The following is a 12,344-nucleotide window of genomic DNA, read 5'->3' on the forward strand; positions in this document are numbered from 1 at the left end:
CAATCTTGAACTTTGGACTCCCCTGGAAGGATCGATATCCTTGACTTTGGTTTGAAGCTTGCATGGATAAACCTTTTCTTCATTTTTCATTGATTATTCATCATTGTTCCTGAAAATCAAAGGAAATTCTCTCAATTTTATATATTACTAAAATTAGGATACATATAAGTCTTAACTAGTCTCATAGCACCCTCCATTCATCTTCCCCTACACTGGCTATGGTATCAAAATGCTCAATTAAGTAATACGTCTACTAACGAACTTGAAAACAAAACACATCACACTAAAAAACACAAACATCCCTTTAACCCAACAGAAGCAGCTCTTTTTACCCTTGCACTCACTATCACATTACTATCATGTTTGTCAACTGTCAAACTAACTCTTTTAAGTTATTTAGTGTGACACTACAAAGTTATGAACACCATAATCTTAATTAAAACCTTTTAATAAACAAATGCCAAGTTACTACTCAAGAATGGCAAGGAATTCAAAAAACATGACAGCTATCCTAATTGGTTGAAAATGAGAAAAAGAAAGTTAGCCAGACAACCTGTTTGGACTACAAAGCCAGCAGATACGATTCCTCAAATTTGACCATTCACTCTCCATACTCCACAAGTCTTCAAGCACATGATGCTGCCTTCTTTCAGATGAGCAACATCATTCCGATCTTAACAGTCAGAAGAGCAAATCAAATCAATCCTAGCATATTCACAAATCACAACTAAAAAGTACAAACATTACAAAATAAAACATGCAGCGATATCAACAAGCATTCTGATAAATAATTAGCCAACTAATTGACATTACAAAATAAATAAAGAAAAAAATCATTGGAAAGATCACTGCTTAAATGAAATTTGAAATATCTCCCAATAGTTTTGATCGGTTACCCGAGTTGTGAGAGTGATCGGTTGATATTGCGTGCTTCCTTCAAGCGCTCCCCAGCTGCACCTGTTAGCTTCTGCCTCCGGAACCAGCTACTTAAACCATCTGCCAGTCTCTGCACAATAAAATGATTATGAGCCTAAATTTTACAAGTACCAGTCCGTTGAATATAGAAACGTGATACTCATGCTTTTCCATCCTAAACAACAGAACTATCTGCACTTCGATTTACAAATTCATTGCCTTTTTCCGACAGTGCTCACAACTGTTAGTTGTTACAGGTATACTTCTTTATTTATTTATTTATTTTTACTAAATTCAGTAATACCATATTCCAGATATTAGCAACATTATTTTAGCATTACCTTGGATCGGGATTGCAGGTAAAAGCAGTATGTGATAGCGAACTCTCAGGAACGGTCGGGTTAGAAGAGGGAGGCCTAGGTGGAAGCGGGCTCTTCAGGATTTGGAATCGAAAACCGATCTGACGGTGGAGAATTTTCTTTGGAAGACTTGGGTTTCCGAGGGGTCTGCGCCCTTGATTTCGGCACCGTTAAGGCTAGAAGAAGAAGAAAGTGGTGGATCGACGAGATGGGTATGTCGCAAGATAGAGTTTCTTGGCTGCTTCACGTTAGAGAGGAAGAGCGAAATTTTGGAGGTATAGGAAGAGCGAAACGGAATTTGAGAGATAGGAAATCGCAGGGTTTGAGGAAGACGAAGAAGAGAAGGGGAGATGAGAGGCAGAGTAAACCGATGGAGAAGAAAAAGGGGAAAGAAATTTGAAATAAAAGAGACCGTTGAGGTTGAAGAAGAGGGAAAAGAAAATTGACCGTGGAGGAGAGTTATTTAATTTTGGATTAAATATTTTGTATGAAAATTAAAAAAAAAAAAGTTAAAAGGCAAATATTTTCTACTTTTTTTTATTATTTATTCTATGAAAATTCAATAATAAAAAAGCATCTATATTTGCTTTTGGTATGGTTCACATTTTTATTTATTTGACAAAAATCTAACTAAATTATCATTCATTTTGACCTAATATTGCAAATATAAATTTATATTTTGCATCTTAACTACTCTTTGGCATATTATAATATCATTGTTCACACCTCAATTTTTTTATTGTTGTCAAAAATAAACCTAATCCAAAATGAATTAGCAAATTAGGGAATAAATGTAATCATTGTTTTTGGGAGTTTGAGTTCGACCGTGATTATTGTTGAATAATTTTCACTTAGACATGCACATTTTGCTATTTTAGCAATTTAAATTTAAAATTTTCTTTTATCAAAAGTAAACCTCTTGTTTTAATGTTTTTCTGGTCATCCCTTTTAAATACAACTAATGACAAATGAATATAACAATTAAGAAATTCGTAGATATATAACAACATTTTAAACTAATTGCTGCAGTTATTTTAAATCACATATGTCATTCGCTTATAAGCCATAAGAGTCTATTAACGATATAAATCTATCACAAATATATTTTGCTACATTTACAATTTTTAAAAGATATTGTTATATACTTAATTATTATTCATAAAATTGCTAATCCATTATACTTACCCTAAGTTAAATGAATAATGTCAAAAGTAAGTTTACTACGAAGGTAATTTGTGTGACCCTTTTATCCTAACGTAGGAAGTTTGTTCCACTCCATACCATTATTGAACTAAGAAGATTAAGTGTGTATTAGTATGTTTAAACAAGTATAATTATAGCAAAATCTATGAGTGATATATTTATATTAGCAATACAATATGTGTTACATATGCAAATATTTTGTATCTAATCGTTGTATTTGCAATTAACTCCATTCAAATATACAAATATAAACATAACTCTTTAACCTGAGTTTAGCTAGGATCACAAACTACAAAAAGAAAGTATGGAACATATTTAATTTGTTTTTTTTTCTTTGAAGAAAATTTGGTGTGTAGCACATTATATATTTTTCTTTCCTTTAAAAAACAGTTTGATCTTATAATATACGGCCTTGCACAATGTATTCACCATAAAGATCATATAATTGTAGAGATGTATAGAAGGTCTGATAAACAACATAAACGAAAAGTTCTAATCCTTGAAATTGTAAACATTACCCATATCCTACAATAAAAGTCACATCAACTTGATATTTGTTGAAATTTAACAAAAATGAAAAGAAAGCAACGATAAACCAATGACGATGGAAGAAGATACAGTTTTCAAACACAACCAGCTATCCAAATTATTCATAATATGGTATTAGAAAATATATTGCAATTTGTAACCTCATAAGTTTATAAACAGAGTAAAAATTAAAGGAAATTTTTTTATCAAGCTTATATTAGGACTTTATACTACTTATATGTAATTCTTAAGTTTTCTTCTTTTAGCTATAAAAGACACAAATTAAGAAAAAAAATGACTTGATTGTCCATGTAAAGTTATGCCCCAACTTTTTTCTTCTAACTTAAGAAAAGGAACACCAACAAATATCTATCCCCATAAACTAAAAAGCATAGGAAAATGATAGTAAAAGTAAAATCAACTTTTTCTGTTATCTTTTTCCTTCATTCATTTACTTCTAATTGAAAATAAATCAAAAGTCTAAAACCGATCAAATTATTGAAAACGAAAAAACAAGAAACATAACAGTGTGGAGAGGTAGTTATTATCAAGTATTTGATTTTGTTTAATAGATTCCAGTTGTGACAACCACAACAATTGTATGCATGAAGTTCATCATTCAAACAGATTCTGACAACAAATTTCAACACATCTGCAAGGCGAAAGAAGATAGGAATTAGGATAACAAGGTAATTAGAACACTGAAATAAATTTTAAAAATAATTTTATTGCCGATTGCTACTATAAGCATAATTATCTGCTTGTATAGTTGTCTTGCATGATCTGACAAATACATTATGGTATTTGATATTCCATTCAGGTTGTATCTTGCATGTTACCAACAAAATCATGTGCTTAGTGATAAATTACTCTTAGACTGAGAAATACTCGAAAAAAAATCAAGAGTAACAACTCTTAGTTTCCCAGAAAAATTGAAACAAAATCATGACAAACCAACAACAAGAACTTCATAAACTTGTCTGATGAAAGCAACTCAAGAACAGTCTCAATGCAGATCATACATGAGTTCTTTGCTAAATATTTCCAAAGGCTAAAAAGAGTTAAGGAAAAAAAGAAAAACAATAATTACCTGTAATTTTCGTTGGTTCATGATCTTCTCTTGTCATTCCCTCACTTTAATCTCATAACTGAAAAGGAAAAGAGGAGGGAGGGGTGATTAAACTCATGCATGTACATAATGTCGAAACCAGCAAAATTACCACCCTATTAACTATGAAAGTCTGGTTGTGGTCGAAGTAGGGTGAAAGTCAGTGTAGATTAGAATAGATGTCACCGTGAAGCTCACTGTCGGTTGGGGGAGAACATAAAAATTGATTTTTTTCTTTTATAACAGGCTGACTGACCTACAGGCTGGGGTGAACTGGCTGGCAAGGAGGAAGTGACAATGCTACCACTAGGTGTGTTAGGTGAACAATGGACAATGGGCTAGAAGTGAGGGAAGGGCTTTGTCAAAGGGTCGTGCAGGGCTGAACTCCAACTGTCCAATATTAGTTTGTTCGGTTACTTTCTTTGTTTCACCCATATCAATGTCTGCAAAAATTCCCACAATATATAGAAATGGAAATAAAGATCCTTAAGTTCTTTGAGAAAAATCATAAATATAGCCACAAAATTTCTCCAATTATTTGTTACTTAAAAAAGTATAGAAATTGTCAACCAAGCTCAACTAACGCCTGTATGTATGTACTTAGAACCAAGAGGTCTCGGGTTTAAATCCCTCTACCCAAAATTTGTCCTAAATCTCAACTTTTTTACAATCAATCCTAAAACTCTTTTTCTACCCCATTTTTGGCCTATTTTTGGCAATTCCCCAATACTATTATAGTTGTAGAATAAAAAATTTTAGATCAATCACGCATTATCGTTGAATTCAAGACTAATTAAAAATTGACATGTGTCCCAAATTAAAATTGAAAAAAAATATAAATTTGTTAATTTGGATGATACACATGTTTGGATCAAATTAATTATTTTAGTTTAATTAATATTATTTACTCGGTTAAGACTAAAATTCAATCGAGCCAAAAAAATAAATTTAATTTAGCTCTGGTCCATAAATCAACCAGACTCAAGTTCATAAAAGCCACTAAAGAACTCTATAGATACTGGAGTTCCCTTCATTTGAAGATACAAACTTTCTTTCAAGACTCCAACTTCAAGAACGTCACGTGCTCTGCTTCCTCAAATCAAGCATAAGCATCTAAGTGAGAGAGAATCAGGAGATCAAATGACTCATTGCATCAAATCAACATAAATACATTATTAATACAAGTTGGAGTTCACAAATTAAATTTCTCTATAAAGATCTCGTGTAAACCACAGTGAACCAAAAAGTGATTATAAACGAAATATTTCATTAATAAATTCAATCAAATAAAATGAAACAGGAAAATTACAACTCTACTGAACTTGAGATGAATCCTCAAAATTCTAAGTCTTTTCCTTGGACGAATTCTCTAATCGTCCGTCAACACACACTTTTGTGGGATGAGAAATTTTAGAGCTACTATGCCTCCCTCATAGGAACTTTTGTACTTAAGATTAGCTACTGACTTGGAATGTTGCGGAAGACCTATGGAGTTGTTGTAAAATGGAGAAATTGTGAGAAGATGGTGATGAATTTGACTATAGTTAGTTGTTCCCCGAAATGGAAGACTTGCTATATAATGTATTAATTGACTGTCTCGTTGTTGCTGTCCATTGTTATTTTGATAAAAGGTTTGCAGATGTAAATAATTTGTAAATTTATAGATCTAAGAATGTTATCATACACTTCATATTAGATAATAAAAATCACTTGACAATTTCTCAAACACCACACCGTCTACCGCCTCAAAGTTGAGTTATTGATCATGGTCAAGACAAAGAAAATAAGGATTGAGACCACACTTGCGAAGAAGAAAAATGTTGAGAGGAGAAAAAGATCATGCATGCAAATGGAAAAAAAAAAAAAAGAGAAAGTAGGAACTTTGTTTAGGTTCATCAAGAAGATAAATGGATATAAAGAAATAACCAAAATCATAACTTGAATTCTTTCTCATATTTGCAATAGTAGAAATCTGGAAGACACATTTGCAAAATATCTCAACTTATTTTGCTACCTATTACAATATTCCTAAACTTATTGTAAATGTACACAATTTTGTATCTGTGATCAGTTTCAAGAATCTCTCCCTAGAGAGAATAAGTTGCATCTTCTAAAAGTACTTGCTATGGCTCAACATCAACATACTTTAGGAAACTTTTCAATAGTTATTTACATAAAAGAAAACTAGAAGGTAAAATAGTAATGAATTTCTCCAACTGAATTTTGTTCGAGTTACAATAGTTGTATGTTTATGCGCATCTATATATATAATGCAATAATGTAAGACAACATGAGCATAATGTAATATGGAGAGCTGGAGGATCAAATAAAAATATAAGAAAATCAGATTATTATCTTTATGATAAAATAATTAGTACAACAAAAAACAAAATTAGACTTTACTAATTGCAGATCAAAAATTGCATCCGCGACGCTGGCAAATCAGAGTTGCATGGGAGTTGAATCCTTAACAATCTCATATAATGATATAATGTTTTCAATGCTCAATAGGCCAATGATGCACCATTCCAAGAGATCTGATTTCCTATTCTGGAGGACTTCTTGAAGAAAATGAATGTTATGCTGCAAGGAAGGTGCAAATTTATTAGAGAAGAATTAAACACTGTTCTATCTCAAGAAATATCATTTCCATAAAAGTAAAAGAACCTCCTTCCAGTGAGTATGATATAAGTGGAAGAATCTAGGTTAAAGATTTAAATAAGGAAATCACAATGAGAATGTTGATTATTTTTTCCTTAGCTCGGCTTTTGGAAAAGGAACACACACCACTCCCTGATTTCATTTGCATTATTTTGGGTCAGCTTCAGAATACACAAACTTCAGATGGACAGCACAAACACTTGGAAACAATTTAGCAGAACCAATTTCTTAAAGAAACATTCTAAACTAATTAAATAAAGAGAGTCCTCAAAACTTCACTCCTTGAAGAACTATGAATTGATTCTCCTACAATAGTAGCTAGCTTTTGATAGGACCACGTCCCTTCACCACGGATTAGAATATTGATGTCAATATTTTAATTTTTTTTATTCTTCTTCTTTAAAAAAAATAAACATTTAATTCTTGAACATTGGGATCTAAATGTCCAGGGATAATAATGCTCATACCCACGAAATAATATCCACCATCCAAACTGTTAAATAAAAAAATTCTTTTCCTAAAATTCTACCGAAGCAGTAGGAAAAGTTGTTATGTAACTTTTTCTAAATAAGTGAAGAAAGAGTGGACAAGAATATGATAAAACCAATAAAATTAATCAGAAGCTGCTAGTATCCATTTGATTTAATACGTTCCAATCCTTGAATTTAAAGCCTTGTACATGTGTGAATATTATGCATTAACGATTTAACGATTTTAAAATGAAATAAGAATGAAGGATTTAAATTCATTCACTTGTGAAAGTTGAGAGATTTAGTTAATACAACATTTAGTATAAATTGGTTTTCTTTCCCTTAAAAAGAATACTAAAGAAAATACGAAAGTTTTCACGAGGTTACACGTCCTCTCAACACATTTTCCATTGCATATAACCAAAAATAGATAATATTGCTTTCAAGTTGGCTATTGCCACGATATTTAAGAAGAACGTTCAAGAGAAGAGGCTCAACTATACGGAAAAAACCACTTTGAAGGAATGAATGGAATAGAATGAAATTACCTCCACAAACTTCAATTTGAAATCTAGATTCCCAAAGCGCTGGGTGACCTCGTACTCTTCCCGAAGGTACTCATATATTTGAGCATATTTTGCATCCCTCCACGCAATTTCTGATCTGAGTGGCAAAGGAAAAAGACATAAAAGAGCACTAAGATAACAAAATTCTACCAATTAAAGCAATATTATGATCAAATTTTCTATGCACGAATATTAATAATAATAAGAAGGTAAGAATGTATATATTTTTGTTTACTTATATCAAGCTTGAAAGGCAAACTTTTCTATGTTATGATCTTGGTTCTGTTAGGATGTCAAATACATTTCTGAACAATAGTACTATCCTGGCGCCAAGTACTGCGAAAACCACATAAGACGTAATCCAAGCTTTAAAGAGGCTCTAGATAAAATAAAAAGCAAAATGTATTTGATAGGCCACTGATTATACATCAGTATGCTCGCAGGGCAAAAAGGGCAAAGAAGTAGTTATTATTGAGTTGGGAGAATCATCCAACAGTAAGAATGATTATCTTGGGTAGTTTTGGGCATTTATCTTGACTAGTTTCAGTCTTCAGGTGGTTAGTAGTTGGTTATGAAGGAAGTTATGTTACCGTTGCTATGTTATGTGTTTAAATAAGAAGTTAAGTTAGCAGATGGGTAGACAGTCTTTTAGTTTGAAGTGTTTGGGTTTCTCTCGTGTGGGAGGAATGGTCTATGTAATAGTAAATTATCTATAATAGAAGAACTTTACTTTAGTAACTATCATACTGGTATAAGAGCCCTCAACTTGGGGATGATAGGAAAGGTGGCACATAAGAAAATTGAAGAACGGTTAGGCGTAACTGATTTTGAAATTGCCAGGATTTAAGTAGATGTTCAGAAGTTACCACAAATTGAAGAAACGCTGCTTGCACTTGCTTAAGATTGTTCAACGCTTTATCCTTATAGCACAGTTGGAACAACAACGAAGGAATGCAGATGACACTCAAACATTATTGGCTTCTCTAGTTTCTGGTGTTGGATTGTCAGATCGCCCTTCCAATTCGGAATCGAATGAGGAAATTAAGAATACGACAGTGGCAAACACAGTGGAACCTATTTATGGCTATAGGAGCAATGCATTCAGACAATAATGAGGGTGAACAGGATCATAGCAAATTAAACAAGTTTGAGATGTCAGTATTCAATGAATCCGATCGTTACTTACAAATCCATAAACTTACTGATTCCAAAAAATTAACAGTGACAGTCATTAGCTTCAAAGCAGCGGAGCATTAGCTTCGAAGCAGCGGCTCTCAATTGGTACCAAGCCACAGACAAACGAGAACCAATTTTGAATTGGAATGATATGAAACGAAGATTGTTGATCCGATTTGGCTCATCATGCCAAGGTTCAGTTTGTGGGCAATTTCTCATAATCAAGCAAGAAACAGTGGTGGAGGAATATTGCAGTCCGTTTTGATAGGTTAGTGGCTCCTTTACTCCAACTACCTACCAAAAAAATTAAAAAAGAACGTGTCCTCTGCATGTCGTGTCCTATGCATGTTGTATCCTATATGTTAAAAAACTGGTGTGTCGTATCTCGTGTCGGTGTTCGTGCTTCTTAGGTTTTGAATTTAAAAACTCTTCTAAATAATTTTAAAAAAAGATTTCCTATTGTTCGGTTTTTCTCTGACTTACCAATTAAATTATTTGGTTGCACTACTTATGTTCATAATCCCAACTCTACTCGTACTACACTTGATCCTAAAGCTGTTAAATGCATTTGTGTAGGCTGTCTCCTATAGGAAGGCTTACAAATGTTTTGACACTTCGACTAAAAGGTATTTTGAGAGTATGGATATGTCTGTTTTTGGAAAATCAACCTTTTTTTAGCCAAAATTCTCTTTAGAGGGAGTCCCCAACCTTAAGATAATTTTTGGGACACTTAACCTATCCCAAACACCATTGATTCCAAAGTTATGAGCTAACTCTTGACGTCAAGTGTGGAGAGTTCTTCAGGGGGAGAACCACTATAGACTGACTTGACAAGTAAAAACCTGAACTACAGCTTTATAATAAAAGAAACTTGACTCGAAGGAATTGAGAATGATCTATCACAAAACCAAACTAATACCCCGATAAATGATTATGAAGATCCAGGTAACATACATTCTCCTTTTACTTCGTCTAATTCTCCCCGTTCTTCTCATAATTCCTTGTCTAATGTCTCTGATCTTGATATTACAATTGCCAACAGGAAAGGTACCAGTAAATTTGTCAAATATCCCATTGCAAACTATCTTTCTTATCGTAAACTTTCACAATCATATAGCCTTTACATCCAAAATAATCAACATGTTTGTTCCGAGGAATATACAAGAGGTCCCAAATGAATTGAATTGGAAATTAGCAGTGATGGAAGAGATGAATTCTACATGGGATATACTTGAACTACGAAAAGAAAAGAAAACAGTTGGATGCAAGTGGATGTTTACGCTAAAATGTAAAGCTGATGGTAGTGTCGAGAGGTACAAGGTTGGATTGGTTGCTGAGGGGTTTACTCAAACCTATGGATTTGATTATCAAGAAACATTTGCTACAGTTGTCAAAATCAATTCTATTAGAAATTTGTTGTCTGTTGTAGCTAACTTTGATTGGCCTCTTTATCAATTGGATGTTAAGAATGTCTTTCTCAATGGGGAACTGAAAGAAGAGGTAATTATGGACTTGCCACCTAGTTTTAAGGTAGATCTCGGGATTAACAAAGTTTGCAAGTTAAAGAGATCATTATACGGTCTCAAACAGTCTCCTAGAGCTTGATTTGAACGCTTGTATATTCCTTGGAACAAACAGTCTCCTAGAGCTTGATTTGATTCGAGAAAGTAGTCGCGGGCTATGGATTCAGTCAAAGCCAAGTCGATCATATGATATTCTACAAACATACAGGAAATGACAAGGTTATGATTTTGATAGTTTAATTTGATGATATCGTTCTTACAAGCAATGATGAGACAGAATAAACTTTCGTGAAGAAAAAGTTGGCAGATGATTTCCAGATCAAGGACCTAGGAACTTTAAAGTACTTCCTAGGCATGAAGTTTGCCAGGTCCAAAAGTGACATTCTTTTCAAACAAAGGAAGAATATTATTGATCTGTTAAAAGAGACAGGTTTACTTGGTTGCAAGGTAGCAGAAACTCCCATTGAGCAGAATTTGAAATTGAAAGTTGCAACCAAGAATGAGATAAAGGAAAGAGAAAAGTACTAGAGACTTGTAGGAAGACTCATATATCTTTCCCATACGTCCTAACATTGCTTTTGCAATTAGTATCAAAAGTCAGTTCATGCATGCTCTTGGACCAACTCACTTTTATGCCGTTTATAGAATAGAATCCTAAGTATTTGAAAGGTACTTGAGGAAAAGACACATTGTTTCAAAGACATGATCATCTAATGTTAACGTTTACACTAATACTAATTGGGCAGGTTGCATGACTGAGATCTGGTTACTGCCCCTTCCTTGGAGGAAATCTTGCTACTTGGCAAAGTAAAAAACAGAGTGCTGTTGCAAGAAGTAGTGCAGAAGCAGAATTTAGAGCTTTAACCCAACGCATTTGTGAGTGTAAATGAATAAGATTGTTGGAAGAATTGGGATTCACTCAAACAATGCTCATGCAGTATCACGGCAACAATTTCCATTGCCCACAATTCAGTCCTTTATAACAAGACGTAACATACTGAAGTCAATAAACACTTTATAAAGCAAAAGACCAATGTGGGAGTAATATGCATACCCTACCTTCCGACAACAGAACAAATTGCAGATGTGTTAACTAAAGGCCTTCCAAAGTGGCAATTCAACAAACTGATTGACAAGCTAGCAATGACTGATATCTTCAAACTAGCTTGAGGGGAAATGTTGATTATTTCCTTTATTGTATTATATTTTATTGTGTTGGTTGTATAATATTTGCCAAATTTATTTTTTCCTTTTTTGTAATGAGTTGTTTTATTTAAGTAAAATCTTTCTATTTGTGAAATAAACAAGAAATATATTATTTTAGCATAAATCAATGAAGTCTTAATTCCAAGCGATGTTTACTGGATTTTGTTTGCCTCTTTATTTGTTTTGAGGATCTTTTTTCTTCTACTTTGTTTGCTTATTGGTTTGTATTTTGAGTATATCTCTTTTCATTTCCCTACGTGATGGGAAACTTGTTTTCATTTCCTTATGTGATGGGAAACTTCCGCAAGGAAGTCTCTTACTGTTGATATTTCCTAATGTTGAGTTTCTTTCAATTTTAAAATAATAATTTAATTATTTTGATATTCAAGTCATTAATATTATTTTGAGATAAAGATAGTGAACAAGTTGATATATTTTAATTTTGAAATTCAATCACATAATTGAGATTATGAAATTCTGAAAAAATAATAATTTTGTTATTTTGAAATTCAATTTGGCTATTTTGAAATTCAAATTCAATTATGTTATTTTAAAATTCAAATTCAACATGCGTGCGTTCGTGCGTTTGTCCATGTGTGTGTGTGCGGGTGTGTGTGAGTGTGCGTGCG

The 12,344-nt window shown here is 32.9% G+C and overlaps 3 long non-coding RNA genes across 3 annotated transcripts; all 3 read right to left on the reverse strand.

Annotated features, from left to right (window-relative positions):
• Positions 1-614: 614 nt before the first annotated feature.
• On the reverse strand, positions 615-1,414 carry LOC116405805. Its single transcript, XR_004218902.1, has 3 exons — positions 1,257-1,414; positions 897-1,006; positions 615-673 (listed from the first exon to the last, which is right to left on the reverse strand). It is a non-coding gene; the product is annotated as an uncharacterized LOC116405805 (long non-coding RNA).
• Positions 1,415-3,388: 1,974 nt separating this feature from the next.
• Positions 3,389-4,345, reverse strand: LOC116405830. The gene is made up of 2 exons (XR_004218923.1): positions 4,096-4,345; positions 3,389-3,657 (listed from the first exon to the last, which is right to left on the reverse strand). It is a non-coding gene; the product is annotated as an uncharacterized LOC116405830 (long non-coding RNA).
• Positions 4,346-6,258: 1,913 nt separating this feature from the next.
• On the reverse strand, positions 6,259-7,946 carry LOC116405791. Its single transcript, XR_004218891.1, has 2 exons — positions 7,793-7,946; positions 6,259-6,696 (listed from the first exon to the last, which is right to left on the reverse strand). It is a non-coding gene; the product is annotated as an uncharacterized LOC116405791 (long non-coding RNA).
• Between the last annotated feature and the right edge of the window lie 4,398 nt (positions 7,947-12,344).

The sequence above is a fragment of the Cucumis sativus genome, unplaced genomic scaffold, assembly GCF_000004075.3.
Source record: "Cucumis sativus cultivar 9930 unplaced genomic scaffold, Cucumber_9930_V3 scaffold31, whole genome shotgun sequence".
Taxonomy (NCBI): Eukaryota; Viridiplantae; Streptophyta; class Magnoliopsida; order Cucurbitales; family Cucurbitaceae; genus Cucumis; species Cucumis sativus.